The sequence below is a fragment of the Coturnix japonica genome, chromosome 2, assembly GCF_001577835.2.
Source record: "Coturnix japonica isolate 7356 chromosome 2, Coturnix japonica 2.1, whole genome shotgun sequence".
Taxonomy (NCBI): Eukaryota; Metazoa; Chordata; class Aves; order Galliformes; family Phasianidae; genus Coturnix; species Coturnix japonica.
Window position 1 is genome coordinate 101,570,928 of NC_029517.1, and position 19,847 is coordinate 101,590,774.

General features: G+C 36.8%; 1 protein-coding gene across 2 annotated transcripts in view; it reads right to left on the reverse strand.

Annotated features, from left to right (window-relative positions):
* The window catches only part of TOX (thymocyte selection associated high mobility group box), a 216,222-nt gene that overhangs the window by 144,546 nt on the left and 51,829 nt on the right, over positions 1-19,847 (reverse strand). The window lies entirely within an intron of this gene.

Here is a 19,847-nt window from a genome sequence, read left to right on the forward strand (position 1 = left end):
ATCCCTTGTTCATGTGTTTGTCTTTACATCTGTGAACAGTTATATGCCCTCTACAGAGCTGCTCACAGAGCAAAAAGTCTATGTGTATATATGTATAAAACACATCCATACATTTAAGAGAGTACTTATTGTTAAGCATGTGCTTAAAATGTTTCTATTCATGAAAGCACTTAAACATATTAAATACTGCGTATTATGCACATTATGAAAACCTTTCTTGAACAATGATAAAACAAGCACATCTCCAAATTAAGCATCTGCCTATCGTTGTTGCTGAACTGATGTCGAGTTGTTTTTTTTCCTCAACAAAAGGATTATACATATTTTGAAGCACAGTGCAAAATATGGCTCTTAAAACCTTATGATGGAGTGGTTGCAGAAGAACTTCTATAAATGTAGTACTCAAACCTGACAAGAAAATAACACAGCCATGAGTACATTTGGAGGCACCAAGTCAGAATAACGGCATGCTCTCTGCACACACCACTGCTTATTGATACTGGCAGCTAAGCTATACAAATGAACGCCAGTGGTCAGAATGAAAGTGTGTGTCCTGTGCACCCTGCGCCTATTTTTGTCACCATGAACGTTATATACCTTACTGAGGTAAGAGCCCAATAACCACGAGCTCTCATTGCAGTCAGTGTGGGCCTCCTTTGCACCATCTACTCCAGATAGTTTCCAAATGTGAATCGTGATCTACCAAGAAAAAAGGGGTCCATGACACATCATATCCCAGTCTCGCTGTCTGAATAAATGCCTGAAATTAGGCAGGTCTGAGAGCAGAAAATAATTTCAAACTGACTGCTGAAATCACTTACATGTAGCTCCATGGAATGGAGAGAGGAAGGAAGAAAAAGGTTTTCATCCCTCCCTGTTTAAACTGCAGACAGAAAATATAAAATAATATAAAATATAAAGTAAAAAAAATAAAAAATCCCCAAGATTAACTATGACAAAGACTGACTAGAACAGAGATTCTTCTGCACCCATAAGCTGACAACCTGTGGCTCAGCTCCCACTCTTCCACTTCTATCCAGTGCCTCTTCTTCATTCTAACATAACTTTGCAACTCTAAGTACAAAATCTATTATTCATGTGAAGCCCTTTCCATCTCCATATTTCTCAGCAGTCAGATGTTAGGTTTAGGGGAAAAAAAATATTTAAAAAAAATCAGTTTTGTAACAGAATTCTGCCCTCCCCACCCCCGGGTGGTTATTACATTTCTCAGGTGGTTAAATTCACGCATCCTTTAGTTTCATGCCTTGTAATACTTCCTGAGGCATGAAACAATCACCCAGAAATACAGTGCTAGCTGTGCTTTCTTGTTTGGTTACAATCTTTGTGTGAAATTTCAGCCTTGGTGAAGTTAGCAGAAGTTTTGTTATCAACTAAACTGGGCAGGGCTTCACACTTCATGTTTCTAAAATACTCCCTTTTTTCAGTTCCTTTAGTGTTTCTATTTTATGCCACTATTGCTAAAATTACACACTGTGATTACCAGTGATGTAAGGTATTTCATAAGATCAAAAGTCCAACGTTTGATCACAAAGAATAAAAATAAATATTTCTGTTTTCTCTCATGCATATGACAAAGTGTATAGGGAGAAATGCAAATTACAATTAACACAACGCTTTTTAGCCTTTCATTAAGAAAAAGTAAGTGCATCTGTGTGTTTTCCCATCCCTGAGAGACTTTCTTTCTACTCCATGTTTAACTGAAGTTTAAGTTGAGATCTTTTGATAGTACCGAAAAGGAAGTTCTTTTAACCACAGCTCAATAATAAGGTGAATGGAAAAACAGTTGGTTTCCTTCAGCTTCAACTGTTTACCTTGATCTGTTTTAAGCAAAGAGTAGAGAAGAGAAAGAAAGTCTGTACATGTTCTTCATTACATAACAACCACAAGCTAAACCAAAAAAAAAAAAAAAACAAAAAAAAAACCTGTAAAAAACTGTTTTGTTCTCATGACTGAGCTTGTATGGTTCTGATTTTTCCAAGTAATTCTGCTTGCGCCTGAAAACAAGAGACTCAAGAGCTTAAACAGCGGTGAAAAAGGATTATTTAATACATAGCCATGAAGTGTAAACTTTAACATCTTTGCAAACAAATAAACAAAACTAAAGAGATCTATAGATTCTTCTGTGAGCACCAAAGAGGAACTACAAATTACATTTCTATGCTGATATAAAGAAATTTGACATGATTCGGTAGGACTGAAACCTGGCGTGATTCACATGACTAAAACTTAGTAGTAAAACCTAAATATCAAAGACAGCCAAGAGGAGCAAGGATGTGAGACTGCACATTAAAGATATAATTTACATACTTTAGACTTACAGGATAATTCAGGACAGTTGTATCTGACTGTGAACAGTATCAGATCTTTCACAGCTTCCAACACAGATGAGAAAACAGAAGGAGTGAGAGTCTAAAAATTACTTAGAAATATGTATAAACATGTAGAAAATCTCTGATGCTATTGATAGATTACTTATAAATGTCTTAAAACTTCACCTTTGTTACCAACACTAAAAGTAAAGCAAACAACATAAAAACATTATGTACTAGGCCTTAATGTGACAGAAAGAAAACTTGAACATTGCCTAAAACTGGTGGTTGCCTGTAACAATTACAAATGAATTGCAATTGCAATGTGAAAGCAGTATCACATGTGTGTATATATCACACATATATCTGTGTTCCCAAATAATTTCAAAGACAATTATAAACAAAACTGCGCAAAGTAGGTATTCTAATGTAAAAGAATATTCAAAATAAATTATAAAAAACACATAATCTTGCAGTCATTAAAGAAGAGGTTTTTTGGGCATAATATACCAGCCGAGAAGAAAAATAGCTGGAGTATTTTTTCTTTCAAATATGGCAAAAGAAAAACATGGACTTGCAGAAGTGCAAATCAGTAGTTTAGAAATGTAGGCTACTGAGTATGGAAGACAGCAGAAAACAAATTTTCTGGTATACTCAGGGCCATGAACCAATGAATTCTGGTCAACTGCAATGAGATTATCTGTTGTGATACAAAATATTATATATATTTAAGAAAGAGGAAAGAAGATATACTCATTATTTGCAGTGAGAAACAAATACTCATGAGTTCCTTTCTAACTCTGTAGGTTACTAAACATCTTAAACACAATAAACTCACTGGATCAGAGAACTATTGCTGAAAGTTTCAGAAGGAATAGGCTCAGGAAATCATGGTGTCCTCCCCTGATTTACTTTTTAATAAACCCTCAAATACTGGAGAAGCTTGAGTGCACTGGGTATAAAAACCAAAATGTATCCGTATTTGAGGAGCATAAATATCATAGAGGCAGACAAGAATCATTTTAGTCTGAATTTGAATTCATCAAAGAATGTCAAATGATGTAATAATACATACTAATTAGACAGGTGAAATAGAAGCATTGAAGTTGATTTTATGGGTAAAGAATCTACTAAAAAAATCTTTGTTTTATCATGACATCACAAGCATGGCTAGCAAAAATAGCTGAAATGACACAATATGGTTGTACTTCTCTCATCAATTAGATTTCAGTTCACTTGTATTAAAATAGTATATGAACTCAACGTAATCTGTAATAAACAGCAATATCCAGTTAACTGACATGTGAAAAAACTGCTTTTGGAAGATTATCAAGTAAATTCTTCTTGGCATGACACTCTCAACTCAAAGACAGGCAGAATCTCTGACCCTCACCTAGGAAAATTTGGAAGAAATTCTAAGAGCTCATGAAACCTTAACTAGAAAGGGAATGAGGTATTGGAAGTGGACTCACTTGAGCTGCATTCAAACACAGTTTTGTAAAGGCTGCTTTCATAAATGAATGATGTCAAAGCTGGAAAATGACAGTGATGCACATGAACTGGCAGGGTAACAGATAGAAATGACATGGCATAGGTAAGAGCAGGGAATATCCTTCCATAAACAGGGGAGTAAAGAATAGCAGCAGTTCTGCAAGTCACCACTTAGCCCAGTACTGGAATATGAGTTCCAATTCTGGCATGGCTGTACTTCAACTAATATCCTGAAGCATGAAGAAATGTTCAGGGCAAAATGAATGAAAAAGGAAATTGAGGTTATGAGGAGCTTTGAACACAAACTGCAAATATGAACTCAAGGAAAGATATTTGCTATACTGCTGAGTTCTTTAGTACTAAAGAAATGTTTAAAATTTAGAACAGGTAATTCATGCCAAACAGAAAGCATACATATTTGACTGAGAATAATTTCCCATAGAAGCCACTTATGTACCAACATGAAATGTTTTCCTTAAATAGAATCCCTAAATTAATACTATAAAACCAAAGCAGAAGTTCTGAAGCAGAAGTTACTCAGTATGATTTTTTGGCCTTTTCGTGTGAGGTTGGTCTACACATTAGCCTAGCACCTCATAAACCTAAAAATCTGTCTAGACCACAGATTTTTAAAAATAACCAGCAAAAGATGATCTGCTATCCAGGATTATACATATCATCTCATATGCATTGCTTGTTGAGCGACACAAATTCAAGACAACAGGAATTGTGTCAGGTAAATGAAAGCGCAGACAGTCAGAAAGCCAAAGATGAAATTCCTGTTTTTGGAGGGCTCTTAACATCCCTGCCATTATCCAGCAGAGGCTCATCCTACAATGCCCTAATGCCCACACTGAGCGTGTGCATAGAGGGGTGGGTATCAATGAGCCTGTTATGTGTTTCATTATGTGCCTACATTATCGTGGTGGTGGTAAATATAAGACTACTCATAATACCCCAGTCCTTTAACTATTTTCTCATAGTGTAATGGCAATACAGGTTTCAAGTGATTTCTCATTTCTTTCACTGACACACAGCTGAGTACATGTGTGCAGTTCCCAACAGCTTAGCACCAAATCCGTTCCTGAAGAAAAACCCTCCAGTGAGGGAGTTACTGCAATATTTCTATGTATCTTGTTCCAGCATCTTATTACAATTCTTTTCTTTTTGCCAGGTGAGGGTGGCTATGATCACTCTTCTTCATGAGTTAATGTCCTAGAGCTTTGATACTGAATGCAAACCAGCAGTGTATCCAGGTGGCCAAGAAGGCCAATGGCATCCAGGCTACTGTTAGAAATAGTGTGGCCAGCAGGACCAAGGAAGTGATTGCTCCCTGGTACACTAGGGGCACTGGCAAGATCACAACTCAAATATAGTTGTCAGTTCTAGATCCCTCACTATAATAAGCACACTGATGCCTCAGTATGTGCAGAGAAGAGAAGCAAAGCTGGTGAAGGGATAGAATATAAGACATACGAGTAATGGTTGCGGGAACAGAGGTTATTTAATCTGCAAAAGGCTGAGGGGAGATCTCATCGCTCTCTACAACTGCCTCAAAGGAGGTTGCAGCAACGAGGGTGATGACACGTGATAGTATGTGAGGAAACAGTCTGAAGTTGTGCCAGGAGAGGTTTAGATTGGATATCAGGAAAAACTTCTTCATGGAGAAGGTGGTCAGGGAAGTGATGGAGTCTTTATCCATGGAGGTATTTAAAAGGTGTTTGGATCTGGCACTAAAGGACATGTTTTAGTGATGGAACTTGGTAGGCCAGGATGATTGTTGGAACTGATAATCTTGAAGGTCTTTTCCAGCCCAGATAATTTAATGATTCCATAGTTCTTGTTGCCTTTTTTTTTTTTTTTTTTCCTTTTTCTTTTTTTTTTTTTTTTTTTTTTTTTTTTTTTCAGTGTGCCTTTATGCCTTTATCCTTCACAGAACTACTGCTGCTCTGGATGAGTGAGTGCTAACTAGAGCAGAAGCTTATATAGTTTTGTTGGGAAAAATCAAAGAGTTGAGGAGGCATGGGAAGACTTCAATCCTCAACAGAAACTTAACACACACTTCTTGAAATGTGCTAGCACTGGACATCTAATAATTTCTGAAACTAGGGTATACAAAGTTTGGCATTAAAAAGCAGTGAAAAAAATTCATTTGAGGTCCCAGAACTCCATTTGGTCTCAGGAAATACCAGACTGCAAAGATGGAATTTATCTGTAGAGCAGTCGGCTAAATTACTTTAGCTACTGAGTAAAGCTAATAGCAGCTTTCACTATAAAGTGTATGATGTGTGTTAAACCCACTACAATTTCCAGAACTTTTGACAAGACCAATTAAGAAGGTCCTCTGTTTATTCAAACTTAAAAGAAAAATACATGCTAGTCAATTATAAGGGCAGTATCAGTAAGACAATGAAGAGCTTTCCGAATAGGTATGTAAGCGAAAACACTCTTCTAAGACAGCAACTGCCACACTGCCACTACAAAGCAGGCAAAAAAGAGTCAGTGACAACGTCCAGTTTGGGAGCTAGAGAAACAAAGGGCTTAGCTCTACACAACTGACAGATCTGATGTAACAAGAACTGTTATGCTTGATGCAGGCCTTAAGTAAACGATAAATAAGTCTCACATGGACAGAGTAACTGTCAATTGCTTACAAAGACAAGCTCTGTACAACTACAGATGGAAACATGAAAATTGATGCCACTGCAGAATCTGCAGCTGGATTTCATACCTGGAATGACTCTTCAGTGAGCAGAGTGATCTCAGGAAAGCACTGTCTCTTCTAAGAGCTATTTAGAATCATAGCATTGAGACCTGATAATTATTTACTCAGAACTGTCAGAAATGAGCACTTTTGAATGTAAGAATAAGCATAACTTTAAGAAACAGGGAAGCTTAGCTGAAAACAATGTCAACTTTGGAAGTGGCAGAACTACTGAAATGGGTCTCGGATCGGGCACAGGTCTGAAGCATTTGCAGGGCACACCTCAGAACGTTAGCCTGTACAAAATCTAGTCCTCTAGTCCTCCACCCTATGCTGGACTGAAACAGTGTGATGAAAATAGTTAAAAATGGTGTTTTACAGCAACAAAATCAAAGATCTTGGCGTCAGGGAAAACTCTATGAACACATATGAAGAAGATACTCTTGCACTGCTCCAGTTTATCCAGCTTATGCTGGTCCTTTGACATGTTAACTGTGATATAAGAATGCTTCTTTCCAGAGTGAAAACTATACTAAGGATTAAACTATGAATATCTCATACTGTCCCAATTTCATTCAAATTCTGAAGTCAGAAATAAATCAGTTTTAGTATTTATGTTTTCAAAAGGATGACGATGACTTTGGAGTTTTCAGTTATGGAGCTACTCTGAGATCATTACAATAGCAAAGGAAAACTGCAAGTTGCACAATCCTGACCTTTTAAAATGTTCTCTAATATACCATGAAAAAAAAAAATAAATAAAGGATTAAATAAGAAATTTGTTAGACTTCATGACAGGGGCAGGTTTATTAGCAAACAACTAAGTGGAACAAAAAATCTATATCCCTCATTTTATTGAAATAATTACAGAATCTTTAATGTCCCAGTAGGCATGCACAGAGAATAAGATGGAGCACACAGAAAGAGTACAGTAATGAAAAGAGACAGAAATAGGCCATTCATCCTACCTTTTACTTAGTGCATACAAACCACTGTCAAAAGTATGAGACAACAACAACAATAAAAAATGATTAACTGACTGAAATTCAGTCAAAATTGCTTTAGTAGTACTAAATTTTAGGAATGCATGGGACAAAACTGAAATCAAAACTTGCATTCTTGATATTTTTTTCATTTGTTTGCACATATAATTGGCACATTTTAGTAATATCGTGTACCATTGCGAAGTCAATGTTAAATCTATTTGAAGAACATTGATTTTAAATTAGAATAATCTCACAATTTAACTATTATGTATATTCACCACATTATCCCCAGTACAGACTCAAAGTGGACATGAATGTATTTGCAAAATTTAATTAGATGAAGAGAAAGTACATACATATATTAAGCTATTATACCAAAGGCAATAAATCAGATAAACTGGCTATCTACAGTAGGTAGAACAATATAGCCAAGTTTGCAGTCCTGCAGCAACTTTCTCCCTTGCATTCTCTTTAAAATTTATTGTCCTTAATTACTAATCTTAATGGCTCACAGAGACCTTGAAACAAGATCCAAGTTTCCTTGGAGGAGACTGCAAAGCAGAACATGACTTAGAATCACATCCAATGCCTTGCTCTTCTCACCCCTCCCCTCTACCTGCAGGACGGTCACATTGCTCATGAGGTCTCAGTAAGATGTCATTGTCTGGGTACAGACAACAACCACTTCTCTTGAAGAAAGAGACAAGATCTCAGCCCTTTCTTACCCCTCCCTTTCATGTGAACATGGAGGTGGCATAGAAGTTTTGTACAAACTGTTGGCCATGTACTGCAAAGTACACTAAGCACTGAGCCCTTGGTTGAAAGAACAGGAAGTCACCTTCCTCATCGGTCCTTTCTTCCAGGAAAAGCAAGATACAATGCAACCCTAAAAGAAACTAGGGTTTTGCTCTTTTCCTGTCTCCTCCTGTACATGCTAAAATTAGCCCCTTGTATTTTCTCTTTTCACACCAAGAATACTCTGAAATTAACATGCGATGAGCCTTCTTTATTGATGCAAGGAAATTCATAAAATGAGTTTCACTAAGGGGAATGGGATATATGTAGGTCATGCTTTTACCCTCACTGTCCACTGTTGTGATCTAGTGAAAGCTGTTGAAAGCAACCCCTAGTTCACAGAACTCAGATTCCTAGATGGCGTTATAATAAAACTATCTTCCCATCAGATAGATAACAAAAATAGTTATTGTTGTGAGAGAAAAGGTAAATGACATAGAATGCTTCACAGCATAAAACAATTGCAAAAACACTTCATAATCACTACTATCATTCATTTAAATCTTCCACATCTCATGAATAGCTGTGTTCATTCTCCTCTTTTCCCCCACAGTTTGGAGGAAATACAGTGTCACACACAAAAGCTGGCCAAGAAGTACTCCCAGGCTGGATGCCATTCCCTTCACCTTTCCCAAAGAAAAGTAAACATCACATTTTCAGCATAATAGGAATAAAGAAATTTTCATTGTGATATAAATTTGCAAAGGAAGAAGCTTCATCATAATCTCCTAATCCTACTATTGTGTGATTACAAACAGCCCAGGGATATCTTTTTATAGTTTCTCCCCACATTAAGTAGAGTTGCAACACCTGAAGGAAGTGTGCGTTTACATCAAGTGACAAGTTTCAACTTCCAACTCAGCTTGCTTCAGCATTTATAACCATTCCCATTTTTATGTTTTGTTTTTCTCTTAATAAAAAAAAAAAAAGTGTTTTACTTGTCAAAATAATTTCAACTCCTTCTAAGTATTTAAAGTTTCAACAATATTTACTATTGTAAAGGGATTAAGAACTGATACTTTATACTGAAAAGTCTGCTATGTTGTTTTTGTTTTGTTTTGGTTTTTTTCTTAAAGAACACTGTGTGCAGGATTAGTTTTTATAGAGAGACGTATCCTCCTCTTCTAGGAACTGCTGTACTTCCTGAGAGATATCAGACACATAACCTCTTCTCTCATTCGTATGTCCCTGCTGGCCAGGCTGTCACTTGTACTGTGGCTCTTTTATACAATTCTGGCTGCACAGCAGCTTTCCAAGGTATCTGTAAATCCAAGTTCACTTTTGCAGAGCTTACACTCCTTCCTCTGATAAGGAAAAAATGAGGAAATTGAGTCACATCAGCCCTTGTAAAGAGAAATGTGGGTGTGCGGGGGAGGTTTTTTTGTTATTTGCTGTGAAATGACTAAGAAAAAATAACTCGAGTTCCTTGTTCAGAGATGATATGAAAATGTTGAATGGGAAATTAATATTATATTTAATCTAGATTCATGGCACTGTAAGACTCACCTTTCTTTATTTATGGAGATACCTCAAAGTGTAATGATCTCTGCAGAAATCTTTAATTTATGCTAGCAATCAGAACTAAAGTTTTCACTAGAAAATTCTATGGGACATTCAAAGCCCTTTAACAGAAGTGAAATGCTAATATTAAGTGATATAATTAGAATACACTATACATTTTCTCTAAAGAAGGTCACTTCATGCATTCTGAAGTTTCTTATGACTTATTAACATTACTTTCAGGGTTTACTGTTCCCCTCTCTTCACTGTGAGGGCACAAACCAGAACAAACACACAGTGAAATGCCTGAAATTCATTATGCAGCTTCTCAAGTGCTCACAATACTCCTGTTAAAAATGCATAACAGTGGTCTCACACAGGGTCAACACTGTGCACTTTGATTTAAAAAAGAAAAAGCTTTGCTGCATGTTTTAGACACTTCTTTGTGCTGCTGCGTATAGTAGCAGAATTTCTGCTCTTCCCCTCATCAAAAACTAGGGATTTGTTTCAGTTTGGAAGACAGTCCAGTCTCCAGATATGCAGCAACAACAAGGCAAATATTTACATGTTATTATGGGCTTAGCTTACTCTAGTCAGGCAGAGAGATTCTGATGAGAAGTGACTGCCTGCCAGGGAATGGATTTTACAATTGTGTTAAGCTCTGCCGAAGCACTGGGTGAACCCACACCTGAACCCCTCTCACACTTTCTCTTTATACACAACTACTTCTTCTGTAGGCTGCCCTGTTCATCACAGGACACACCATCAGGGACAGACTACTTGGTCCTTGGACATTTTTGCCCTTCCTATGTTCCATCAGGCCCCTTGCACTTTGCAGGATGTAGGCCTAAAACAATGTGATCTAATGTTAATATCACGCAATTCCTCATGTACAGTTTACTAAGCTTCAGCTAGGCCATATTCTGAATGTCCAGAAAGCATTCTTTTTTAGACAGAAGAGCCTCAGAAGAATCCTTAACAAAATAAATTATTATGAATGATGACTTTGTCCCAGCAGAGAATGGGACCCACTGTCAATAACTGTTGACTGGATAAAAATATGAGGGATTCTAAATTAATTATTGTATCTATCATTATAGAAGAACTGAATGGTGTTCCTTAACAAATCATTTCTCATGCAGTAAAAACTCTCAGAGAACTATCATAGCTCATAAGCTATCACCCAAGATTAACACAGCAGGCAAGAGGCAGAGCAGAGATCACTATCCGTCAGAGCTTTCTGATCTGCTTTTCTTCATCTGCATTGTTTCATTTTGTGATTAACATCATGCCTGCTAGACGAAATAAAAAGAAGAACATCGGCCAGTCATCATGGAAGGCATAAATTAAGTATGAACATCTACATGTAACTGCTGAATTTAACAGAGCTGCTCCAAAGTTAGGCTGGAGGGCTGCTGTGTGCCACACAATTTATCTGGAGTTCACTAGAGTCAACTACAGCTCAGTTTCTTTTTCCTTCATAGAGCATACAGAGATAATGTGCCCACAACCACCTCTCCTTCCCACCAGATCCCCGCAAGCCTTCTCCTCCTGCCCATCCTTTTGCTTCCTCACTTGCTGAAGCAGGATGAGGGAACTAGAATCTTTGTCGATGAGATCTCATGCACCCCACAGTGATGATAGAGCAAGTACAGTCAAGCTAAGCATTAGCAACTGTCATCTCACCCCAGCCTTCGCTCAAGTCTGGATTAAAATATTTCTCGGACCAAAGACTTTGCCAGAGTGTGCACCGACTCATTCTTAAGTGACAGCAGACAAAAGAGCGTGGTGACCAGCCCCAACACACACACACTTCTGGGAGTATGGAAGCGCTTACAGATCCCCCATACTGAGAAACTGTCTCTGAGGATCAAGCTTCTAGCCATCAAACACAGAGGGGGAAAATCAGCCAACTATTTAGTATTATTTTGGCTCCCAGTATGTGCTAAATCAGTGATAAGATCACCCACAGCCTGTTTTGAGATTTGACAGCTACTACACACTTTCAGCTATCTTCCAATACCAATATATCATTCTTCCAATTTGGAGAAAAAAGCATGGACACCCTGCAGATAGGGAGATTCACACATTTTGTGGAAGTGCCTTCAAAACTGAAGTTTGAAAGAAAAGTGCTAGTATTAAAATGCTATAAAAAGATACAATGGCATAAAAAACCTCATAGAAACATTGTTTGACAAATTATAGATCAAATTCCAAAAGGAAAAAGTTGCTGAAGGTATATAAGCCTATGTGTAAATAAATGTGTGTATTTATGTGTATATGTACAGTATGAATGACAGATTGGAGAATCTGATCTACATACCAGAAGATTCTGAGCAGATTGTTAATTTATTTTAAACTGCATAGTAACACTTCTAAAATACACTAATCACAACAGTGTAAATACTCTTTAAGACTGGTGTGATATACATATTCAGTAGATTTCGTGTCTTCTGGGATTAAAAATGCAGACATCAAAACTTTTTTTATATTCTGATGTCTTATCACCCATGAGAAAATTGAGGATGGCATCAGGAGATTCAAGTATGTTAAGCAAGACGTTTTCCTTTACATATTCTTGAAATATGAGGCATTTATATTGTACTGTCCAAACTACAAAAGTTGCTCCAAAAGTAATGCCTCTTATTTTTATTATGTTGGCCCATGACTTCAGAGGAGGATGTTGGTGGTATGTCAGAGGAGGTTGAACCTTTCTGCTGATACATTACATGTTGCTGCTGTGTGACAGATGCTAGCAGTGGGACAAAATGATGTCTGACATGGAAGTGTCTATGAAGCAAAGATATGTCACTGAATTCCTCCATGTAGAAAAAATGGCACCCATTGACCCTTGCTGTACATTTACACAGACCAAACAGTGGATGTGAGCATATTGAGGTGGTGGATGGTGCATTTCAGCAGTGACAACAGCGACATGAAAGTCAAGCCACATTCCAGACAACTTCACACAGCTGTCACACTCTTAAATGAAGAGTGTCTCCATCAGTTCATCTGCGTGAATCAGTAGATTACAATAAAGAAACTGTGTATGGAAATGAATATTGACTTCAATGTGTTGGAAACAGTAATGTCAACATTGCAGAGTTTGCACCAAGTAAATCCCACAAATGGTCACACAGGAACAGAAAGAACATCGTATGCAAGTTTGTCAGGACCTATTGAACCAATATGAGGCTGACAGTTTCCTGTATTGCATCATCACCAGTGACAAGCCAAGAGCACTCAAAATGGCATTTCATGGAGTAGGGACATGTGAATTCCACACTGAAGAAAAAGTTCAAAACGCAGCCTTTAGTGTGTACAGCGATGTGCACTGCATTTTGGAATAGGAAAGATCATCCTTCTGGATCCTGGACAAACCATCAGCTCTGACCACTACATTGCAATTGCACTTAAAATGAAGACTTCAACTTCCAGAGTCAGAACAGAGAAGACAATAACACCAGATACAACACCAGTTTGAAGACCATGAAGCACACTGACAATCTTGGCTGAAATGTCCTACCACAACCACTGTATAGTCCAAATTTGGTTCAGATTCTGACTTCCATCTGTTTGGGTTGATGAAAGACAGACTGAGTGGGCAACATTTTCCTAGCAACAACACCATCATAGCAATTGTGAAACAGTGGGTCACCTTTGCTGGTTCAGATTTTTGCAAGCACAGCATGCAGTCTCTTTCTCATAGCTAGCAAAAATGCAGAGCAAAAGGTGGTGACTATCATGAAACAATGCTTTGTAGGTGTGAATTTGCTTTATCAATTAGTGTTACTGTGCTCTTTGTATCTGTTGTAGTTTCCATAGAAATTAATAGGAGGCATTACTTTCAGAGTTACTTATGTACAGCTAGCCTTAAGTCAACTCTACGTAATGTTTTAATGGTGTAATTTTTAACTTAGCTTTCACCATAATTCTATGTGGCAGGAAAAAAATAATGAGATATGAGATTCTGAGGATAAACAGCTTGATCATGGTTAAACACCGTGCTAGATGAGCATGGTTTAAATACTCACTAAATTTATTTTGTAGGCAGGAAATAATTATATGTTCAATGATCACACAATACATCCAAGCCCAGAAGAAAACTCTGATTCGAGTTTTAGCTTTTTTTTTTTTCTTTCTTTTAAACTTAACACACTACTGTTAATTCTAGGGTAATTAAAACAAAGACTTGCTTAACTCTATATAAGCTCAGTCCACACGCTTCATTTCTTTCTAAAGATGCCTTTTGAGACAGGAAATGTGTTACATTCCAAGTACTGGAACACATATGAAGAACCTCACACTCTTCTTTTTTTGTTGTTTTTTAAATATCATATGCAATAAGAAAATACACTCCTTAGCTGCAATTCCTGATTGCACTTGATATGTTCATTAATGACCATCTGTACTTGACAGGAGGTAAGAACTTGTTACATAGAACCAGTGATTAAAAATATCCTCTCTTCTCATTTGAACTCCAGTGACCACGTATTGAAAGAGCAAAAACAAACTAACTAGAAAAGGATTTTACTAGATGTTGCAGGCTCTACATGGATGATAGACTAGGGAAATAAACTTGCAAGAACTTCCATCCCTTAAAGTTCAGCTTGGTCTTGCTTAAATAGATCATTCATTCCCAAGGTTTAACACAATCTGAATACCATCATGCCTGGTTCTTCCTCCTTGCCGGAGGCAGCCCAGAGAGCTGAATGAGAACGTATATAGATGAAATAGAGAGGCCTGAAAAACTGATAAAGGAATGTAAACTTAACATTTATCTTTATGCCGAAAAAAATTTGGCACAGGATAAATTAAGCCATTGATTGGCAACACAGACTTTAATGAAAACCTGCTACTCAATAAATGAATTTCACTGCACCAAAAAGTCTAAGGTAAAAGAACATTTGAAAGAACTGTAAAACCACTGTAGATCACTTGCTTCTATTTGAAACCACTGATCTGAGAAACATACCAATGAATGCTGTAGAATAAACATTTGATTTTGAGATTAAGGCAATGACTATTAATTCTGCATTTAATGAAATAATACCAATGTTTCAATTCCAAGTTTGGGAAAATGTTTTGATAATCACTCAAACTAACAGTGCTAACATAAAACATCAGTCTTTACAGCAAGGCAAATGATCTGTGTCAGTGATCTGGAACAGTGATACATATTCACATCATTTATTTAATTAATATGATACTGAATGTTATAATATTTAATTAGACTATTTTATATTGCCTACTTTTAAATAAAAATGAGAACTATATGACAAAAAAAACTGCTTTTAATAAAATCAGTCTAGTTATTTATTTTCATATTTCATGTATGATACTGTCAGATTCATGCTTAGAAAATGCAACTGAGTATTGAAAAATGCAAAGTGCAGAGGTCTCAGCTGCTGTGGTTTAACCCAGCAGCAGCTCAGCACCACACAGCCATTCGCTCATTTCCTTGAAGTGGGATGAGGGAGAGAATTGGAAATAAAATAGAACTGGTGGTTGCAATAAGGACTATTTACTAGGGCTGAAAAGGAAAATAGAAACAAAAATGTTTTTATGGCTTTGCCCCACTCCCTGCTGCCACACCATAAAGGTGGTGGCTCTTCCCAGCTGAGTGGTCTGGCTGTCCTGGGTGTGCTCTCACCAGTCAGCAATATGGGTTCACTATTAATGCTGTCCTGGCTGAAACCAGGGCATGAGCCCATCCAGTCCTGTGAATGACAAATTCAAATCAGGGGCATGGAATTGAAGTTCAGATGAAAACAAGATTTTGAGAGATTACGTCAAAATTAATTTCTCCTGAACCTCTGTCTACAGCTCAGCTCAGAAGAACTGCCCATGGTTAAGCATCCAGCTTTTCCTTCTTACTTCACCTTGTGTGTCTCTACCAGCTTTTTGCATTATACCCTACAGTACAGCTTTCCAAAGCAGAAGTCATGAAGTACAAGCATATTATCTAGTGCTTTTACTCTGCTAATCACTAACAGTAAGCCACATCATTACTGTTATTCAAGATATGGCACAAAGCCCCTGGCTGGAAGACCTATGGTATGCATAAGGACTAATTTCAATATGCTGGTGTTACAAATAAACAACAGTGAGAACCACTGATTACATATAGTAGCCACATACATAACACATGCCCTTTTATATTAGTAAATCTTAGTTATCTTTGATTTAGTTCTGTTGATAAGAATCTGCATCAAATAAAAACAAAAGCAAGATATGCCTCCATAGTCTCATGTGGAGTTCTCATATGACAACTAGTATATAGCTTTTACTACTTTCTGAAAACCAAAACACACTTCAGTCTCCAAAGCAACCTCTCCATCCCGAGGGCCACTTCTCACCAAGAAAAGTTTTGAAGGAGAGTTGGTCATTTACATATAAAGAGATCATAATCTCGAAGTCTGATGAAATGCAAGAAGGAAAGAAAATTTTAGTCAAATACATCCAGTAATGACAGTGTGAGCAGAACACATTAAAAGAGAAGTTTGGTTTTAGCTCAAAAAAATAAAAGTTTGATAGGATGGATTACTATGCAGAGGCAAGATATTTCATTTTTCCCCTGTAGCTTCATAAATGATGCATTTGAGAAATGGAGTGTTTACATAACTATAATCATACATATTATTGTGCCTTTAGCAATTTCAATAATATAGACAGAAAATAGAGTTATCTTCGTTATGAACTTCCTATGGACAACTTCATAAGTAGCACTGCAGTTAGATAATAAAATGAAATAAAGGTATTTCTTTAGGCCATATTCAAACCTTATTTCCATTTTGTAGAGATCAAGGTTGTAACAGGCTCTTTATTTGCAGACTGTACTTTGCTAACAGAACTCTGCATTTTTCCCCTAGCACTGTTACATGATCCATGAGCTTCCATATAAAAAATGTGTTTAGTTCTTCAAAGATATTTCTTATGGCCAGTTCCCAAAGTTGAACCACATGATAATATCAAAAGACACTTGTTATTCATTGGGCCTCTCCATCAGTAAAAACCCCAAGCCCTGGCAAGAACAGTATTTGTTAATATAAGAATGGCAATATAAAATAATTTGACCATACTAAACTGCATGTCAAAAAGAAATGAGCATTATAGTTATCGTCCATTTTCGTGGTTATCATGTGCATTTAAAATGATAAGCAAAGAGTATCTTAGTGAACCTTGAACTCTGCAGCAGTGTAGATGAATTAGAGCTTTGGAAAACACGGTGGTTTTTTTTGTTGTTGTTGTTTTGTTGTTGATGTTGTTGTTGTTGTTGTTGTTTGTTTTTTGTTTTTTTCTTCTTATCAGCTTACAAATAGATAATAACTTCTTTTTGGCAGAGATTCTTTATAGCTAAAGTACTTCCCCCTCAGGGAATCGTACTGTCATTTGTTTTTATTTTCAAAATGAAAACAAATGGCATTATAACTCCTAAGGGTGAAAATGACTTCAGTCTACTTTTTTTTTCTCTGCACTCCCATCTACTCACTTTAAGTTAGATGGAATATAGATATAGTTCTTTCTCCCTTTGGCTTCCATTGCCACAAAATGTATTCACTAGCTGTACAGTAATTAACAGCTCTTGACTGGAAAACTGCCAACATGTACAACGTGACACTCCTCCTTTGAACACTAACAAAGTGCATAAGTAATTTATGTTGGATTAAATATCCCTAACAGGGACCCTTAAGTAACCCAATCACTTTAAACAGGCTCCACATGTATGCTCCTGTGCAGTGAAAATGTCAGACAGTGATAACCCACTAATAGCACAGTTCTAACTATATTCCAGCCATTAGCATTTTATGACATCAATCCTCATTAAACCTGGCAAGGAAAAAGATACTAATGTTTCCCAATTTTGCAGCCAAGGTGGAAGAGAAATGGAGAAAACGTAGACAGGTGCTGTCTTCCAAAAAGGATTAACATTTTTTAAAACATGGTTGCAATTTTCTGTTAGTACCTTTGTTTGTATTGAAAGAAAGACAACAAAGAGGTAAGAGCTACAAGGACCTCAGTGGAATCCAGCCAAGAGTGAAAGAAAAGACTGGTATTTCAGCCATTGTGCTCCCTGCTAAAGCATTGTGCCAACTCATCTTCCAACCCATTATATGAAATTTAATTTAACCTGCTATGCAATTAATTCAGATGTTCAGCCTATTTTTCTCATGGCAGAATCCCTCACACAATGCCTTATTTAAATATTAATCAGTCCTCTTTCAATTAGGACTAATTTGCTTCACAGGGTTTCTCTCATCTTCTGATTGCAGGAAAATGGAGGTAACTTGCAACGTTTGAGGATAATTAACATGGTATTTTTATAATACTGATACATCAAATGGGACCTTAATGAACCCTGCTGATTCCATTTAGTAAAGCATGCCTCAAAGTTATAATCAAGAGGAAAGCCATTGCCATCTGTTTAAAATACTAAGGAGCACAATTTAAACACAGAATAGTTATTTCTTTAANAAAGGATGCAAAAGCACAGAACATTTTGAGATGAACATGCTGGTGAGGGAGAAAAAGATTGGTCTGGTGTTCTCTTGGATCTGCAGAAGTCATTTTTAAATTTTTTTTTCATGGAAACTAATTGCACAGTATTTAAATTTGAACCTTTTATTACATATATATAAACAGCATCTTCCCAAAATGTGGAGGACCTTCTTAATTAAACCCTGACAACCACAGACATTGGTGATATTTCTTAATGCTAATCTTCAAAACGTGCTGTGCAGCTGATACAGAGGCAACACAGATTTTACTCTGTTCTACCGAAAGGTGGTATTTTGTGTGATTTTGTACAGTACTTGAGGAACATACTGTACAAAACAGCCTCCCCCTCCACCCCACCCCCCACCAAAAAAAAAAAAAAAAAAAAGAAAAGAAGAAGAAAAAAAGAACTGTAGTTTTTGTAAAATGAAAAATAAAGGCATATGTTGTTCATTTGTTGGTTATTAAGAAAGGCAAACAAGTTAACATTTACACATGACCAGTTGCTCACAAAATGTTCCATCTGCTACAAAGAAGGTCGAAGTTCATCTTTCTTATGTTTAGAATTGCTCTACTGTTCCTAGGTAACCTGTAGTCAAAACCCATGTGACTGAGATATCAGATCCTGCCTTCATCATGAAAGAAAAGTCCTTCATGTGAAAAAAAAAAAACAGCAGTGAAACAAAGATCAGACCATTTGCTTCATTTTCCTTCCCCCGTACATTTTAAACGTTCACAATAAAACACTGACTCAGCCATCAAACTTACTGGTTGATTTTTTAAATTCAAAAATATTAGTATACATGCCCTGTTAAAGATTCAGTATTTTGCTTTTTCTTGTATAAATACACAGTCCTGAATATGTGACTACAAAAAAGGAAATGTCATCACTCTGTTAAATGTCAACAACTTACTCTAAAATAACATGGTGCAAAACCCCAAAATTGAGTCACAACAATTCTGAACTTTTGAAATACTATTTACTGCAGCTCACCTCTATTAGGATTTTAATGTACCTAATGATACGTTTTTACCCTCATCAGTGCATTTGTGGGGCTGCTAATAAATATCTCCCCAGTCGCAGTGTGGACTTTCACAAAACTTTATGGCAGCCGACTGATTTTGAGACTTCTTTAGATATGAAATAGGTTAATTCCAACTGGAAAATACTGCCAATCATGCAGAGAGAAGCTGATCTCAAAAGGCTCAGATAAAACCCCATGACATCACCAGACCTACATGAATTATACCAAAATTAATTTTAAAAAAAAACTGTACAAAGAAAAAAAAACAAAACATGGGCATTCTCTTGTTGCTATGGGTCTTCTACTCACCCAAGTCTGGAAAGGATATTTGAGAGGAGATGGCAAGAAGTAAGAGAGCGCAAAGAAACAATGTCTCTAGAGGTCCACCTTAGCCAAAGCAAAACTGTGTTTCAAGATGAATCACAGCCATCCCTGGAGACTGGATACACATAAACAAAGATATTTTAAGCAACTTTCATATGCCTATACTCAGACTTTTTTCACTATGTTGCAACTATAT